An 18,477-nucleotide genomic window follows, 5' to 3' on the forward strand; every position below is an offset into this window, starting at 1 on the left:
GGTAGAAGCTGATTTGTGCAAGGTAGCAGCTCCTTCAATCAGTTTTCCAGTTGCCCGTAGACATTTTTTTTCCTCGAAAAACGTGCTCTTTGGATAGAAAACGTTGAAAAACGTAGGTTTTCCCAGGCAGCATGAAAGAAACGCGTTTCATTCCAATGAAACGTTTCGTTTCATTTAGATGGAATGAAACGTGTTTCATTGCAACTATGATATGGGAGTGACTACAGTTTCTAGAGGGATACAAGGATTGCTTCACGGATGTTATTCCAGCCTCCTCTTGAGCGACTAGAGGATCATGTGGTAAAGCTCATTCTAGGGAGTTCACCCCCGAATGGACCTACTTACCGTGTGAGTGCAGTACAAGAAGACATTATGACACAAGTATAGGACTTGCTATCACCCTTTTGTTCTCCAATGCTTCTAGTGCAGAAGAAGGATGGCTCATTCCGCATGTGCGTGGATTACATAGCCTTGAATAAGATTACAATCAAGAATCGGTTTCCTATACCGAGGGTTGATGATATATTAGATCGGCTGGAAGGCATGGCATTCTTTAGTAGAGTGGCTATCATCAAATTCGGATCTAGTCACAAGATATTCACAAGACCGCCCTCCGTACCACTTTTGGATTATATGAGTATTTGGTGATGCCTTTTGGACTCACAAGTGCTCCGGCTATCATCAACCGCATGATGGATAGGATCTTTAGACCACATCGGAAGTATGAGGCACTTTCTTTGATGACATCATTGTGTTTTCCAGGACCGAAGAGGAACACAAAAAGCATTTAGCTAAGGTATTTCAGGAGTTGTAGGAGCACAAGTTGTTCATCAATGGAATGAAGAGTGAGTTTTTCTTAGAAGATATACATTACCTTGGACATATAGTGTCTAAGGAAGGAGTGTGGGATGGATCCAACAAAGCTTGAGGCCATCAAGAATTGGCCAGAATTGAAATCCGTACGTGAGGTGCGCAGTTTCTTTGGGTTATGCTCCTAGTACAGGAGGTTCATTAGAAACTTTGCCACCATTGCATGATCTATAACCAAGAAGAAAGTAGTATTCAGATGGGGTGAGCTTCAGAGACATACCTTAAACTTATTGAAGCAGAAGCTTACTACTCGATCGATATTGGTCATTCCAGACCTAGTGAAACCTTTTGTGGTGGAATGTGATGCAAATGGGGATTGTATAGGGACAGTTTTGCAACAAGAAGGGCATGTGGTTGCCTTTGAGAGCCGAAGGTTACAACAGGCCGAGAAACACTTGCAAGTTAATGAGAAAGAACTTCTAGCCGTGATTCATGCTCTTACTTCATGGAAGCATTCTTTGCTTGGGGCTGATTTCATGGTGAAGACGGATCATCAAAGTTTGAGATATTTTTTGACCCAAACTAAGCTTTCCGAGAAGCATATGAGGTGGGCAAACCTTTTGTCCATGTTTCATTTCAAGATTATCCAAACACTTGGAAAGAAGAATGTGGTTGCGGATGCTGTATCTAGGAGACCATAGGTACATTCAGTGACCATTGCCTATCATATAGAGTTAGATTCCATGAGAGATCACTATGTGTGTGATGAAGACTTTGGTAGAAGATGGTCAGACACTTAATCACTATTCCTTGAAAGAGGGATATTTGATGATGGATACACAGTTATGCGTAACCAAGGATTTGAGGCAAAAAGTAATTGAAGAGTCACATGCACCACCTTATGCAGAGCATAGAGGTACTTCTTCTACTATGCAAGTATTGGAACGGTACTTCTATTGTCCTAGCATGAGAAAGGATATTGACAAGTATGTATCCGATTGTTTGACTTGTCAAAAGGTTAAGTATAATCGTCAAAAGACTCCAGGATTGCTTATGCCAATACCCATGCTTGAGAGGCCATGGGAAAGTATAGTGATGGACTTCATTTTTGACTTACCGAAGTCAAAGTTTCGGAATGATGGTATTTGAACCATTGTGGCGAGGTTCAGTAAGCAAGCTCATTTCATTCTAGTAAGGAAGACCATCAAGGCAAACCACATGGCAAGGATATTTTCTGGCATAGATGTTCAAACATCATGAAATGCCCAAGTCTCTCGTTGGTGATCGAGATCCCAAGCCCACCAGCTTGTTTTGGAGAGCATTGTTTGATAATATGGAGACGAAATTAGATTTTTCTTCCTTATATCATCCACAGACGGATGGCTAGAGTGAGATAGCAAATTCAACCGTATTGGATTTATTAAAGTGCTATGTGGCAGAATAGAAAACAGAGTGGGAGAAGTTTCTTCCACTAGTAGAGTTTGCCTATAACAATACAGTGCATAGTTCCAGAGGAAAGACACCGTTTGGGGGGGTTGTGGCAAAGTTGTACTACCACCACTTCTAAGGACTAAGGATGAGATCTTTGTAGCAGATGAATATGTTAGAGATTTAGATACGGCTTTTGCACAGGTGCAGACAACCATAGAGAGGTCAAGGGCTAAGCAGAAAAAAGGTTGTGGATAAGCATAGGAGGGGGGTGGAGTACAAGAAAGGTGATTGGGTATTGTTGAAGTTTGAGAAAGCAAGGCTTCGCAAGAAGACGGGCAAAGAGAAGGTTTATCCTAAGTTGTCCAACGGGTCCTATGGACATTTCCAAATATTGGAAAAGATCAATGATGTGGCTTTTAGACTAGCGATATCCGATCATTGGAGGTAAAACATGCGGAAGCTTCCGGGGAGATCGGTAACTTCAATGCTCAGAAATCAGCACACATTTCACGATGGAATTAATGCACAAAACTGAATGAAGATGTGCAGAAAATAGATAGAGAGAGAGAGAAAGAAAGAAAGAAAGAAAGATTTTATTAACGTCTTCCAAAAGACCAAACTCGGTCTATGAGACAAATCAGTGTACCTGTGTGGGGTATCCTCTGTCATCACAACAAAATGAAAAAGTACTGAACTAAAAAGCTGAATCTGGGTGTGCAATAAGTACGATGAGTGGGGGAGGAGATGGAGCTCTACTTCTAGGAGAATGCAAAGCTATATGCATGGAGTATACAATCATGATATGCAACCTAGCTAGCTCCATCCTGTACCATACTGGGGGTATAAAATGGTATACATCAATGAAGGGGGTGTCCACAGCTCCCTGAAGAACATGCCTGGGTCTGCTCTGAAGCGAGCCAGTCGCTCCACACCCTCTCTGTGAAACTGAGCTCTGATCTCTGTCATCTCTCTCTGGTATAGGCGTGGTGTCCGAAAGCCAGGTGTCCTCTGTCTCTTGCGGGCTCAGAGTGTCTCTGCTCTCTGGAGAGTAATTCCCTGCTGCGTAGGGGCTGGGAGTGGGGTAGATCTCTGAAAAAATGTAGTAATCTGTGTATGTCGTCCCCCCTCTGGAGTTGTCTAAGCTTGTAATGATGTCTCTTTGTGACGCTGTATGTCTAGAATGAATCTCCTCAGTATGCGCTGGTCTGCTGCCTCAAAGAGCTGGCGTAGGGAATGTGGCTCTCTGAATAAAATGGGATCTCTCTTTCTCTCGTGGCTGTATATGCTCTGTATCTGCATACATAATGCTCCTCACTCTCCACCTCCTCTCTGCACAATCTGCATACCCTCTCCTCTCGAGGGATGCGTGTTGCTTTGCCAGTCTCGATCTCCAATCGATGTGATGAGACTCTAAGCTGACCAATAGCTACTCGAGAGCCGTGTGGTAAAAAGCTCTCCATGTATCTAGGCCTCGCTATAAATCCATCATTAGTGATACTCATGAAGTGATCTCTGTAGTACAGCATCTTTGGTGGAAGAGGTTGTGTAGGCGATATCCATCTCTCTCGTGTATAGAGCTGCCATAGGTCTTGTCTCAATACTCTGTTCCTCTCACTATGAGAGAGACGGATATGTGGTGCATCCCTGTCATACTGGAATGGTGGTAGATGATCTATGTCTAGGCCATGCTGTGAGAACCAATGTGTGACCTGTGCATACCATGATCCTTTGTCTCCTGCCTCAGCCAGCTATCTAGATGCCTCAAAAGCTCTGTATGACAATCTGTCCTATGGCATCTAACTGAATCTGTCTAGGAGGCATATAGTCTGGAATATGGCTTCTACCATCATAGGAGGAGGAGCAAACTGTGCTCGGATAATGTCATGAGGTAGTGACGGTTTGCTGCGTATCATGAGGGCCATCATGAGGGCCTGTGGTCTCTCTATCTGTGTCCACCAATGGGTAGCAAGGCCTGGTGCCCATACCGCTGCTCCATACATCAGTGCCGGTGTGACTAATGTGTCAAATAGCCACCCCTTCGTCCGGGGCTCCTGAAAATGCGCATGGTGGCACTGTCTCTCTAGCATAGCCAATGTTGCATATCCTCGTGTCAATCTAGCCTTGGCTGCTGAACCCATGGTGAAGCGTGTGGCTGTTGCAGAGAAGGTAACCCCTAGGTACACGTATGATGTTACCACCTCCACCTGGCGTCCTGCGAGAGTGAATCTCAGCTGACTCCTGCCCTGTCTCGATGTATGAAAGACCATAACCTTGGTTTTCCCAAGGTTCACAGTAAGATCCCTTTGTGTGCAGAAATCATCGAGTGTATGTAGATGCTGCTGTAGACCTCCTAGAGACTCAGACACTAATACAATATCATCAGCATAAAGCATAATATGTATTGAGGTAGCTGCTAGATCAACTCCATCTCCGCCTCCCCGTGTAATGAAGTCAGCCACCTCATCAATGTATAACCCAAATAGCGTGGGGGAAAGTGGGCATCCTTGCTTCACACCAATGGTGCCAGCAATAGCCTAGGACATACCTCCTGGGCATCTGACTCGCCCAAAAACCTGCTCATATAATGCATAGATGCCCCATGTCATATCTGCTGGTATGCCAAGAGATTGCAGGCGCTGAAAGAGCCTCTCTCGTGGTATTGTGTCAAATGCCTTGCGGAAATCCACAAAGCAACAATAGAGCTTTCTCTTCCTCACTCTGCCCTGATCAATCATACATCTCAAAGTGAATAAATGGTCAGTGGTAGAGAAAGCTCTCCTGAAGCCTTCCTGCCCTGATGAGCGTAAACCTGCTTGCTCAGCATATAAGCTAAGCTCTTGCTCCAACACTGCACCATAGAGTTTGGCCAACACGTGGCCAACCATAACCGTCCTGCAGTTGCTTGGATCTAGCATATCCCCTGTTTTGTGGATCGGCACAATGGTGTGCATCGTCCACTCCGCAGGCAAACCCTCTGCTAGTGCCCTGTTAAACAGGTGTGCAATAAAAGGAGCCAAAGAATCTACTGCATATATGAGATGCTCACCCTGTAGGCCCATATGGTCAGCGGCCTGTCCATGCTGTAGGCGGCGGATAGCTTCCTTTACCATCGGGTGGGTAAAGAAGCTAGCTGTGGTAGGTCGAGGCTCCTGTGGGTGAGGTATAGGTGGCTACTGTGGGGCGTGGTATAGGCCCTCTGCATATGTGTGCCATGTCTGTGGATCTGCAATGGGTGTAGGTGTCCGGGGCTCTCTGAAGTGCCGCCATGAGATAGGGCTATCTCTACTCATGAAGAAATGGAAGATCTCTAGCTCCTGTATCTCTGTGAAGGCCCTTCTTTTGCGGCGAGTAAGTCTCCTCATCTCTCTCCTTAACTCCTGCTCTGTGATGGCTCCCAAGGCTCTCTGTATGCGGAGCCGTGAGTATAGGGCTCTGCACTCGTCATCATACCATCTGTTCTGGGGCATAGTCCTAGATCTCGCAGGCTCTCCTGAGTGGACACGATGTGGGAAGCTCTTTAATGCAGCCGTGTGTAGGATTGATGCCAGCTGTGGGCTGTAATGGTATCCATAGGTGCCAGGGGATCCATGAGTAGGACCCCATCCTCTACTCTGCCACTGTATATGTCTGCCATGTCATGTGTGAAGTAGATGGTAGTGTGTGGCGTCGGTATGTGGGGGGCTGGTGATACTGGTGATCCGGCTAGTGAAAATGCCAAGTATGTATGATTTGCCCCAATAGGACGAGGTGGGATGGAGAATGAGGTGACAAGCTGTGATGCCTCCAAAGACCCCATGATGTAGTCTACCACCGTGCCTCCGGTCCGTGTTTGACCCCCATGTGGGAAGCATGTCAGCCCTCTTGATTCCGACCACTGTAGCATCCCGTTATAAATAACGAGACGATGCCTGGCTCCCAACTCTAGTAAGTGGTCCCCATAATGTCCTTTGTCTGGTCCAGTGTCCTGTGAATGCCCGACTAGCCCCTATCTCCTCTGGATCCACACGGTGGAGGATCTCCATGTCATCATAGTCATACACCTCACACTCTCTGCTTTGTGTGTGGGCATTGAAGTCACGCGTAAGAAATACCTCCCCTAGTGTAGAATAATGCATAATCTCCTCTGACAGACAAGTGTATGGCGAGGCTCCTGTCTCCTCCTCATGTGGAATGTCCTCTGTAATGACATAGGAGGATCCTGATGGAGGAAAGTAACATAGGGCTATGTATATAACCCTGTCCTGTGAGAGCTCTAAGCTGATCCACATGTATCTGGCCTCTCGATCTTGTGCTACCACTCTCAGTTTCCCCTGTAGCTCCCGTCTAAATAGAACTGCTACTCCCCCCGAGCCTCTCGAGGTACCCTAGCGTGTGGTCCTCCTGTATGCTGACTCCCACTGGAATCGAGGTAGCCCTCTCTCTGGGCTTTGATGTGTCTCTGTCAGAAGTATGATGTCTCTCCTCATCATAACATGCTCCAGTCGTCGAGGTTGCACCCACAGTGAACCATTACAGTTCCATACTACCATGTGTATCTCTGTGAGTGGCCTGGTCTGTGTCCCATAGGCCCCAAACCGCTAATCCATGGGCCGGCCATCAATGATGACCCGACCATCTTGATAGAAGGCCTTCTTGCCTTCTCTCCTCGCATGTAAGACTCGTGGCATGCAAGCTCTCCTATGCTCTAGCTGCATCCTCGTGAGATCATCATCCAAGAAAATAGGAGCTCCCTCTAAGCCTCGTAGTATGACCCTCTTCCTCATGAAGATGGTGCGTGCCTCCACATCCCGAAACTGAATGATGAGATCTCTCTTCTTTGTCATGTCTTTCCCGGCCCTCCAAGCTTTGAGGAAGGGGGGGGGGGGGGGGGGGGTCCCTCATGTGAGTATCCAAGTCGTGTGCATAGTGTCCGCCCATCCCCCTCGGGGGTAGAGTCGGCTACCTCGGGAATCCCCGTGACTCTCACATTATTGGGTCCCGAATACCCTTTGTAGGGCCCCCACCACGAATGGTGTATTTGCTTTATTTTAATGATGTAAATCTGAAAAGAAAATACGGAAAACTTGACCTTTCTTGGCTGAGATAACTCTGCCCTTGACCTGCAGTCCTTCACCCCTTTGCGTTAGCACTCCTTGGCTGTCCTGGCCCTTGATTGCCTTAACACTTGGTGAATTATGAGATAACTCAATGGATTGTGGGCTTACCTATTTATACTACCAAATAATAGTAGTCGGCCAGCTTCAGTCCAGGCGGCCAGCCTTAATTCTGCCCACGACTGAATAATCAGCATTACATGCTGAATAAAATCAGATAAAATCTGCGCATCACTCCTTTGATGGCTGGGCACTAGGCGCCTGATTTAAGATAGGGCTGGGCACTGTTTGTAGGCTGTTTGGGGACTGGGCAGCCTGTATGGGCTGCCCCATACTTGCCCTTACAGCCATAAATAGGGTGTACAGCTTGTATGCTTCCCTTGGCCTGCCCCTAGGGCTGTCCTACAGTCCTCCCATGGCCTATCCATGGCTGGTGGGTACAGCCAGGGCCTTCCTGGCCCTCATGGGGGTGGTTTACCCTATCCCCATGCCCACACAAGTACTTGGGGTAGCCCTATGGGCTGGCCCCTTTCCTAAAAGCAAACCCTAACGATCTACACAATGATCTGGCATCCAGTACCATACTAGATACACAGAATCATTGACATCATTCGAGAGGGAGACTCACTGCGCAGAGTGGCATTGTTTCATGTGCAGGACAGTGCACACCTGACCTTGGACTTATGTGCAGGACTTATGTGCAAGACAATGCACACCTGATCTCGGACGACTAGAATGGATCCCTGGCTGACTCGTCCCGGACAGGGCTCACATGGGACCAGTTTACCATCCCAAGCCCTGCACCTTCTGTACAGATATGTCTACGTGGCGTCCAAGTGCGGGATGCACGTGACATTCCCTTCTGCTTAACTTGACGGAAGTTGCATAGCTTGCCGGATAGTCCTCGAAAAACTTTGTCAAGCCGTACCGCTTCGTGGGTCCGTCGGTCATGAAACCTGCTTTATCAACAATATCTGGTTCCGCCTTGTCTTTAACTTCTGAAGGGATCGGACCGGCATATGGCTTTAACTAACTGACGTGAAACACATCGTGCATAGTCCAACTCGGAGGTAGCTTTAACTGCATGGAAACCTCATTGATCTTTTTCTGGATGGGAAAAGGTCCGAAGCTCCTGAAAGACAACTTTGGGCATCGCTTGTCCACTTGTTTCAACCTTTGCTTCATAATCCGAAGATAAATCCAATCCCCTTCTGAAAACTTCATATCCCTTCTGTCTTTATTGGCTTGTCGAGTGTAGGCCTCTTGCGCTTTGGCCAATTTGTCTTTTACTGACTCTAAAATCTCCTGGTAAGACTCCGTCACTTTGTTTGCTTCAGGTACTGAAGACAAGGTCCTGGTCAAAAACGACTCGAAAGATCTTTCAAACGCTACCTCATATGGAGTCCTGCCAATAGCTGAAGAAAAAGATTCATTCAAAACAGCTTGACCTAAAGGCAAATAAGATTCCCACTTACCTTGCTGAACGTGGACATAACAATTCAGCACATCAAAGGCCAAGTGGTTGTATATCTCTGTCTGGCCGTCCGTCTGTGGGTGGAATGCACTGGAAAAATTCAATTTAGTACCAAAGTTATCAAACAATGCCCTCCAAAAATGACTGGTAAACTTGGCATCTCGGTCTGACACTATGGTCCTAGGAATCTCGCCAATCGGGTACCAATGCCGAATGAACAACTAGGCAACATCCTCGGCGGTCACATGGGCCCTGCAAGGAATAAGCATAACAAATTGGCTAAATCTATCAACAATAGTTAAGCACTGCGTATTACGCTTACTCGGACTGGGAGGCAGATTTGTGACAAAGTCCATTGAAATATCTTGGAAAGGACCCTCAGGAATTGGCAAGGGCTGGAATAACCCTATCTTCTTTCTGCGAGGAGCTTTCACCTTTTGACAAATATCACAGCGTTGTATATATGTAAACACATCTCGCCTCATCTTTGGCCAATAATATTGCGTTCCAATTTCTCCACAGTCGAATTCATGCCCCTATGACCACCAGTAGCGGCGTCATGGGCATCATGGAGAAGAGCTGCCCTAAACGACTTCATGACACAGTCGGCCTTTGTAGAAAAGCCAACCATCACGTATCAGAAAGTGGCATGGTCCTGTGGCATCCAATGTCTGTTCCCATTGTGTACCGAATTCCTCGGAATCTGCGTACGTGTGCTTCATGTCATCTAGTCCTTTACCAACAAGGTCGAGTCTAGTGGTCTGAACTCAACCCTTCTCCCTGCTCAAAGCATCGGCCACTCGATTGGCCTTTTCTGGAAGGTACTCAATCATACCACCGAATTGGTGGAATATTTGGCTCCAACCGTGCTGTCGGTCACTCCACTGTGCACTTAGCATTGTCTGAATCCAGTGTAATGCCTGATGGTCAGTGCGAACCTCAAAGTCACGGCCATAAAGAAAATGTTTCCAATGTTTCAAGACCTGAATAACTGCAAGGAGTTCACGATCATAGCTTGAGTAATTTTTCTTTGCGGGCAGTAACTTACGAGACATGTAAGCTACTGGATGACCATTCTGTTGTAACACACCTCCAATTGCGATGTTACTCGCATCGGTGATCACCTGAAATGGCTCGTCCCACGAGGCAAGTGCTAAACAAGGCGCTTCTGATAAAGCCACCTTGAGGTTCTTGAATGCCTCCAACACTCGTGGAGTCATTCGAATCCGTTGCCTTCTTGTCTTCACTCCCTTTAGCAGATCGGTGAGATCTGCCGAGAGGTCAGAAAACTTGTCTATGTGGGCTGAGTATGCTTGGCATATACCCACAAAGGATCTGATGTCATAGGTTGTCTGAGGTATTTCCCAATTGACAATCTCGGCCACTTTAGCCGGATCAAGTCGAGTGCCTTCGGCACTAATTATGTATTCCAAGTAATGCACCTAGAACAGATAAAATTCCGACTTCTTTGCATTGATGTAGAGCTCGTTGCTTTCCAGCAACTTAAGGACTTTCTCCACATCAATGTCATGCTACTCAACTGTAGCTAAAAATACCAGTATGTCGTCTAGAAATGTGAACACACACTTTCCAATCAAATCTCGGAAAACACGCATCATCATGCAGTTAAGTGTAGCTGGGGCATAGCCAAATGGCATGACCACAAATTCATAGTGGGTCCGTTCCGTACGGAAGGCTATCTTGGGGATGCTCCCCTCCACAATCCTCACTTGGTGGTGCCCACTCTTTAAATCAAGTTTCGAGAACACCTTTGCTCCATTCAGCCTCTCAAGAATATAATCTATTCGAGGCATCGGGAATCTACCTTTGATAGTCAGCTTGTTTAGTGCACGATAATCGACACACAAACGGGAAGATCCATCTTTCTTCTTGACAAATAAGATCGGTGCTGTAGATAGCGACACGTTGGGGCGGATGAAGCGAGATTGCAACAATTCTTGGAGTTGGCGGTCCAACTCCGATTCCATTGCCTTGGAAAGGCGATACGGAAACTTGCTCGGGGGTTCTGAGCCTTGGAGGAGGTGGTCCTTCGCTCTCGACGGGGGGAGCTAGGGAGGGAGGCTGTCCCGAAGAAAAATCTTCTAGAACTTTTCATGGAGAGCCGAGTACTTCTCGGAAGCACTGGCCACCATTTGGGTTGTCTGGATGTATATCATCGCACAATGTGCGCCTTTCTTGACTGCTCGCTTAGCCTGCAAGTGGCTTATGAGCTTGGCTCACACTTAATGGTCATTGGGGCGTTTGACCATAGTTGCCAGACGTTTTTAAAATGGGAAGTTTTATACTTTTAAAAACGTTTTTTATTTTTGGAGGAGTTTTTTAAATAAGTTTTTTTTTCATTAATTTTTTAAAGCTGTAATTCTGGCCTGTATCTATAGTTTTTAAGCCTAGGATGTTGGAACCACAGATTTCATGTATAAAAGTTAACCTTGTGCATGAAAACAATGACCAAGGAACGATTTACCAATGACCAGAGGATGAAGGATGTGTGCAACAGCATGAATTGGTCTATGAAACCAATCCCATTGAGTGAGCCACGCATTGCGAAGATCCCTCACCGTAATTGATTCATTAAAACATAATACCATTATACATAAAACATTAAAATTCATTAGGTGTGTCTTCCAAGCCTTCTGCCTTGTTAATGCATTCACCGATCTTGTCCATATACTCATACAATAAGCCAAGTGTGCTGCCCTCCATATCGGTGATGCGTAAGACACTGTAGAATGGCTGTAGAATCCTCACCAACACTTCAGCCTTCTTCCAAAAGGCTTCATCTCCCATTACAGTGGTTTCAAACTTCACATATTTGGCCCTTCTTTCTTTCACCTCATTCATCTCAAACCATGCGCGTGAAACAACTGTGCGCAAGAGTCTGGCCCGAACTCGTAGTACCCTGTCAACTAGAATAAACATGTAGGCAAATCTAGTGGAGGAGGGTTTTTGGAGTTGCAGCTCACTCTCTACTCTAAAGATGTTTAGCACCTTTGGCCTCTTTGTGACAAATTTGACAATGAACTTTGAAGTGGCCAACACTTTGGCAACCCATGGCATCTTTCCCACGTCCTCCATCAACAAGTCCAAGCTATGTGATGCACAAGGAGTCCAAACAATTTTTAGGAACTCCTCATGCAACATACGGCCCATACTAACACAATTAGAGCCATTATGTGTAATAACTTGCACTATGTTCTCTGGGCCTATCTCCATCACAGCCTCACGCAAGTGTCTCCAAATGACACCAAAATGTTATACACACTTCTCTTGCGTACATCTGACCATCCATCACATAGAAGTGTGCATCCATATTTCTCCCATGTAGCTCTAAGGGGTTGTATGTCCTCCTCTAGCTGCATACGCTCTCTCCTGAGCTCATGAGTTCGCAAGGCCTTGTATGAAGGTCCCTCCCACTCATAGCCTATGCGGCTCACTATCCTCATGCAACTTTTCCGCTTCAATATGTGGAAGGATAATGCACATTGAATAAACAATTTGGTTCTCTCCCTGGTAGCTATTGCCACGGCTTGCTTTTGGATGCCTGCTTTCACACTCCCCCTCTTCAATGCATTCACCATGGGTAACTTAGGTGGACGTGACTGTGCGCCACTAACAGGCATTTGCATGTGCACTAAACTTGAAGCCATATCTTGCCTAGCTTGACCCGATCCTTCACTTTCCTCTTCTTGATTCTTTGCCCTTTTGGTCACACCTTGACCACTGCCCGACAACTGCTCTCTCTCATCTTGAGACTTTGTAGCCATCTGTGCTCGTACCTGATTCACCACATCTATGAGCACTCTAGGGCATATAGCAATGCCCTTTCCCTTTAACCCGGCCAAGTGGGCTTTGATACGGGTAGCCTTCCCTTTATAAATGTCACCACAATATTTGCATCTCCACCCGGATTGGCCACTTTCATTGTAATTAGTTAGGCCCTCTACATGTGCATTTATGGATCGGGAGTTTGGTCCATTTCAAGACTCAAGAGCAAATGGGGCAAAGCCGGGTGTAGAAGAGACAAAAGGCGGGAGCAGAGCTTCAAATGGCAGAGGCGAGAGCACTGAGCACAAGGAGCAGGTTTGAGGTGGCCTATGGGAGCAGTAGAGAGGCGAGAGCACTGAGCAGGTTGCTGCCCGCAGTAGATTGCAGCTTGCACCGTGCAGAGAGTGAACTTTGAAGCAAGTCTGACCCTTGAGGTTGACCGTGGCCTGTGGGAGCAGTAGAGAGGCGGGAGCACTGAGCTGGTTGCTGCCTGCAGTAGATAGGAGGGACCAGGGTGCAGCCAGAACAGTGCAGAGACTGAACTTTGAAGCAAGTCTGAGCCTTGAGGTGGACCGTGGCCTATGGGAGCAGTAGAGAGGCGGGAGCACTGAGCAGGTTGCAACTTGCTGCCTGCAGCAGATAGGAGGGACCAGGGTGCAGCTTGCATAGTGCAGACTCCAGAGATTGAAGCAGGTCTCAGCCTTGGCCCTTGAGGTGGCCTGTGGGAGCAATAGAGAGGCGGAGGCTGCTGCAGAGGGAGCAGGCGTGGACAGTGGAGCAGCAGGCAGAGCAGCGTGCAAATAGCAGGTCGTGTACGGTGGAGGGCGGCGGTAGCAACTTCGAAGAAGCAAAAAAAAAGTACGATAGGCAACACGTTATCCAAGGTTTTTTAAACAAAAAAAAAATCATCTACAAAAAAACGCGTTCCCAAAAAAAAACGTTTCTTAATGTTCACGGTTTTTATTCCATGAAAAAAACACGTTTTAAACAACTATGCGTTTGACACATTTCGATTGATCTCGAACGTGTGTTTGTCCCACTTGACATCGGGAAGAAACTTGTGAAACCACTGAATACCCAAAATTATGTCTGCCCCTCCTACAATAGGGGCAACCATAAAATCACGCACAAATTCTATGCCCTGAATAACTAATTTAGCACCTAGAGCTTCATACTTGACGCTCGTTGTTATGCTTGTGCTAAAACCCTCAACGTGTTTGTCCACCGAAGTCAGGACGAAACGGGCACGCCTAGCGGCCTGTTCCGTGACCACATCCTCGGTGCTGTCGCTATCAAACAAGACGATGACTCTCTGGCCACCTATGTAGCCAAAGGACTTGAGCAATTCATTGCGCTCATACTCCTGGTCATGGGCGCCTTTCTGCTTATCTTCAAGCTCCTGGCTAATAATTGTTCCAATTGAAGCATCGGGATTTGAAGAACTAGGGGTAGCCACTGGGGTCTGTGTGGGAGTTGAGCTCACCACGGAAGCTGTGGAGGCAGCGGCGGCGGGCTTTGGAGGCTTCTTAGGACACTCCCGAGAAGTATGTCCTTTTGTATGACAAAAGAAACATCTACCCTCCTTATTTGGGTGGTAGTGATCCCATATGACCCATTGGGCGGCCTTTGTGCCACATGCCTTGGATTTCACAGTTGGATGGTCATAGTGACCAAATAGCCCATATGACTGTGTTGGATTTGATAGTCGGGTAGTTAGTGTGCGACTAGATGGCCCAAACGACTATTTGCTAGTTGGGTGGTCTGAGGGACCAGATAGCCCAAATGACTGTATTTGATGAACACTTGAGCAGTCATAGTGACCAGATGTCCCAGATGAGTGGTTATGATCGATTGAGTGGTTTTCGATGATACCAGATGCTTGACCATGATAGGACAATCTATGAACAAGAGGATCTTTACATGTGCATTGCATACTAATATATGTTTGAATTTCTTTGACTTTTGTGTGCTGTTTTTATGGCATGTGATAGTCCATTGGGCTCCAGACTACTTGGCGAGTACTTGGAATACCCAATAGATGCGAATTATGCATACTTGTTTGTGACTACATTGTGTCTAATTTTTGTAGGAGGTAAGTATGGATATCTTTTACTTAACACATTTGATAGGTCATGAAGAAAAACCATCAAGGACAAGCCATTGGTGAAAGATAAGACATTGAGATGTTGCCAGATGAGCAGATGACATCACAGACATGTGGGATGTCCAGATGCACAAGCTCACCAGATGGGGCTAGTACTTGGAACACATGGACATGCCTGCTACACTTGTTCTCCTCAATTGAGGACAACTGCGATATAAGAGGGAGGGAATGTAACTATTTGGTCTTTCTAGCACTTTCACATGATGGAGCCCTTGCGAGAACACTAGATTGGTGGAAGAAGGCACGGGCATAGGGACCATAAAGTTTGAACATGGAAAAGCACCAGTTTTGGTTAGAAAGTAGAGAAAAGCAAAAAGTCAAACTAAGTTGACCGCGAGCTAGGAGCATCACTGGCAAGAGGGGATTGAGCAAGACCAAAAAGCAAAAGCTGCTTTTTCAAAAAGCAACTCTAGGGTTAAAAAGCAAGGTCCTAAAGTTGGAAAAGCAAAGCATAAAAGCGCTTAGAAAAAGTCTAAAGCTGAAAAAAACCAAGCACAAAAGTACTTGGGAAAAGCCGGCCTTATTTGAATATTTGAGTAGTATTTTATTTTAAAAACTGAAAAAGAGAAAAACAAAGCAAAAAGTAAAACAAAAGCATGGCTAGCCTTTGGGCAAAAAGCAGGACTCTCACAGGTGTAAAACAAGCATGAACCTCTCTTCCCCATCACCATCGAAGCATGGAATTCTCTATCAATGCCCTACTGTTGTTCAAAACGCTTCTGACGACTCCCTTGCCACGTCATCATCCGGCTGTACATTGGATTCGTACAGTTTATATGGAACTGTACGGTGCTTGTAGTTCTGCGCCGATTGGCTGCTGCCGCACTGCTGTCTGCGCCGACTGACTGTTGTCCGCACATGGACGTGTTCTGGTACGTACATCTCTGTACAACCTAAAACAGCAACTGGATGGCCTTTTGGATTGTTTTTACTCCAGATTGGGTGTCAAATCTATTGCTGAACATCATCAACTACATCACCTACTCTTATCACTTATGTACCTTGTTTACAAGCTCGGGGTACATTGGATTTCGTGTGGAAAGATTAAACTTTTGGAGAATTTGTTCTTTTGCTCAAGTTCTAAGCAAATTTTCCCTTGGATTTGGTACTAGCCTTGTGAGGGATCTTGTGGGCCATCCCCTTGGTGTGCTCAACGACGGGATCTCGTACATCGATATCAACTACGACGTTGGTTTCTACATGGGCATATTTGTTTGCTTTTGTATTTCATGATGCATTGATCCTGGCTTGCGAGCCTGTGGATTTTTCCTGAATAAATTCTAGAAAGAAAGCGGGGCCTCTTCCCCGTTCAGTCTGTGTCATGTGCAAAGTTCTCTAAACCCTACTCTTTCACCATTTGGCCACCCGATTGGTCCATCTATGCTTTCTCATTATGTATGTACATTGGATTGGTGTCCATAGTAGTTACATATGCCGGGGATTAATGCCACTCATGTGATACTGTGACATGGCTTACTGCTGGGACTTGTGCTTGTGTGTACATGCCCAGAAATGCCTGGGGGATTGGTGTTCCATTGGGTCTAGTACCTTGTGTACTTGCTTGGAGCACGTCTATTTTGGTATAGTCTTGTAAACGGGGATTGTCTATACCAATGCTGCATTGTATAGCATCTTTATGTACTTGCTTGCAATTGAATTTGCATGTTTTTTTCATGCTTGCCTATCCAATGTGTAGTTATGGGTAAGGGGACGTCCACCCGTGAACCGTGTGTGTGAAACTGTCTGCTGACATGGTTATGAGTATTGGTCATAAACCTAGCCTTAGGAATTTGCATTAATTTATAAGTGAGTGTGTACACACTTCATTAAGTTTTGGGTGACCAAAACTCACTTATAAATATGACCAGCCCCATGTTCGCACACACTAATGTCTCGAGGTGGACAAAACTGAATGCCCACCGCCCAGACCTTATCCCCTTTGTACAAAGGGAGCAACTAGCCATGTGTCCATCCTAGTTGCACCACGAGTCACTTGTCCTCTCTACGTGACACCTAGGGTGGACTTCTCATCATCTGTCTCTTTTCTCTGTCTCTAGAAGTTGGTGCCCTTCTTCATGAGGCCTTTTGGCTGTATTTTCTACACTTTCTCCTTCCCAACTCCATATACAAACTTGCTAGTGTATTTTCCAAGCTTCTAAAGTGTTTCCAGGTGGTGTTCACTCTCCCACACTCGCAACAATGACTGAAATTCAGCAAAACAACTCTTATATTTGCTGCAATATCTGGTCTTTTACTGAAAACCCTAATTTCAGTCTTCCTTTCTCAAGTTGAACCATAGGGGAAGCTTGCCTAGGGTTCCCTTCATCCTCTTGAAGACTTTTGTCGCGAAGGATGGCGACAGAGTGAAGATTTTAACACTCCAAACGCTTCCATTGTGTAGACTTCCACTGTCATGGATTCTACTTGTCATTGGTAAGCTTTGATGCTTAAATATGGAAGCAAGTAGCAAGAGGAAGGAACAAACTCCATGTTCCCATACCTTGTGTAGTGTTCTTTCGTCTTACATGCTTTCTTGTAGATTGTTGCTACCATGTGTTGGTGGAACAATATAGAGAAGATGGTAGGGGACATGGGCACGTGAGAGGGTAGTGTGAATTGCAAGTCTACACCGACAACCATATTGTTTGCAATACTATATTCATATGCATTGGTATGGAAATCTGGTCAGAAATGCCCATGACACTATGTACTCAAGCTCAATATACTTTATTTGATGGAGGAGCGAGGCATTCCGGCTCACTGTGCATCTCTTGTCAATTCAGCAAATTATTTCTTGTATTGAGCATGCTGTCTATTAAATCTTGGTGTATTTAAGTGTATTGATTAGCATTGTGTTCAACCAAGTTACATACTCTCTCTCTCTCCATCTTCTCTCTCTATTTTTCTCTCTGTTGGATACGTGGTGGAATCTGTCATAGCACGTCCCGTTGGGTTTACACTACCCAATTCTTGTGGAAAATCCTCGGTGAGAGTGGACCAATCACTGACCCTTCACAGGATCTTCTAGTTCTCGAAAGTTCTGTCACAAGCCTATCGATACCTTGGGAAAGCTCCTCTTCAACCCAGAGAGTTTGGTTCTCAATCAGCTTAGGCAGCTCACACCAGTTGTTTAAAACATTGACCAACTCTTTAAGATTTTGAAAGTCTTGAAATAGACCTTCCAATCAACTTGAACAACTTCCACATCACCTCCAACATGAGGACCAGCACTTCAATTTCCCTTGGTACTTCCAAAAGAAGAGGAGGTTTATATGACAGCTCCAAAACAGGCTGTAGAGATGCAACACGTGGAACATGTAAAACGGGCTGTGGTTTGTCGAGAGTTGGCCGTACAGTAGACAGCCCAAAGATGGTTGTACAGGTCTTTCATATGCTTGAATGGCAGTTTATGACCAACTTGGGAAATCCTTACAACGCTAACAACATAAAAGGAGGTCTACACAGCAATCAGCCAGGAGAGGGTTGTCCGTACAGCAGTAAGCAGCAGGCTGTACAGTTGCAAGAGGACTGCTACTTCTGTCTGTACAGATGGGAAAGATGTACTGCTCCAAATGGTGGTGGGTAAGTTCCGTACAGCACGGTGGGGTTGGAGAGGTTAGGCGATAAGAAGAGGCGTGGATACTTTAAGGAGGTTGTAGATCTCCTCAACTGAATCCATGTGAGTCCTGGGGTATGGACTCCTCCAAGGCAGCCCACCA

At 46.0% G+C, this 18,477-nt stretch overlaps 1 protein-coding gene across 3 annotated transcripts in view; it reads left to right on the forward strand.

Annotated features, from left to right (window-relative positions):
• Window positions 1–18,477, forward strand: part of LOC147616373 (peptidyl-prolyl cis-trans isomerase CYP59-like) — an 83,771-nt gene that overhangs the window by 53,526 nt on the left and 11,768 nt on the right. The window lies entirely within an intron of this gene.

Source organism: Cibotium barometz, chromosome 38, assembly GCF_041138505.1.
Source record: "Cibotium barometz isolate CiBa-2024 chromosome 38, ASM4113850v1, whole genome shotgun sequence".
NCBI classification, from domain to species: Eukaryota; Viridiplantae; Streptophyta; class Polypodiopsida; order Cyatheales; family Cibotiaceae; genus Cibotium; species Cibotium barometz.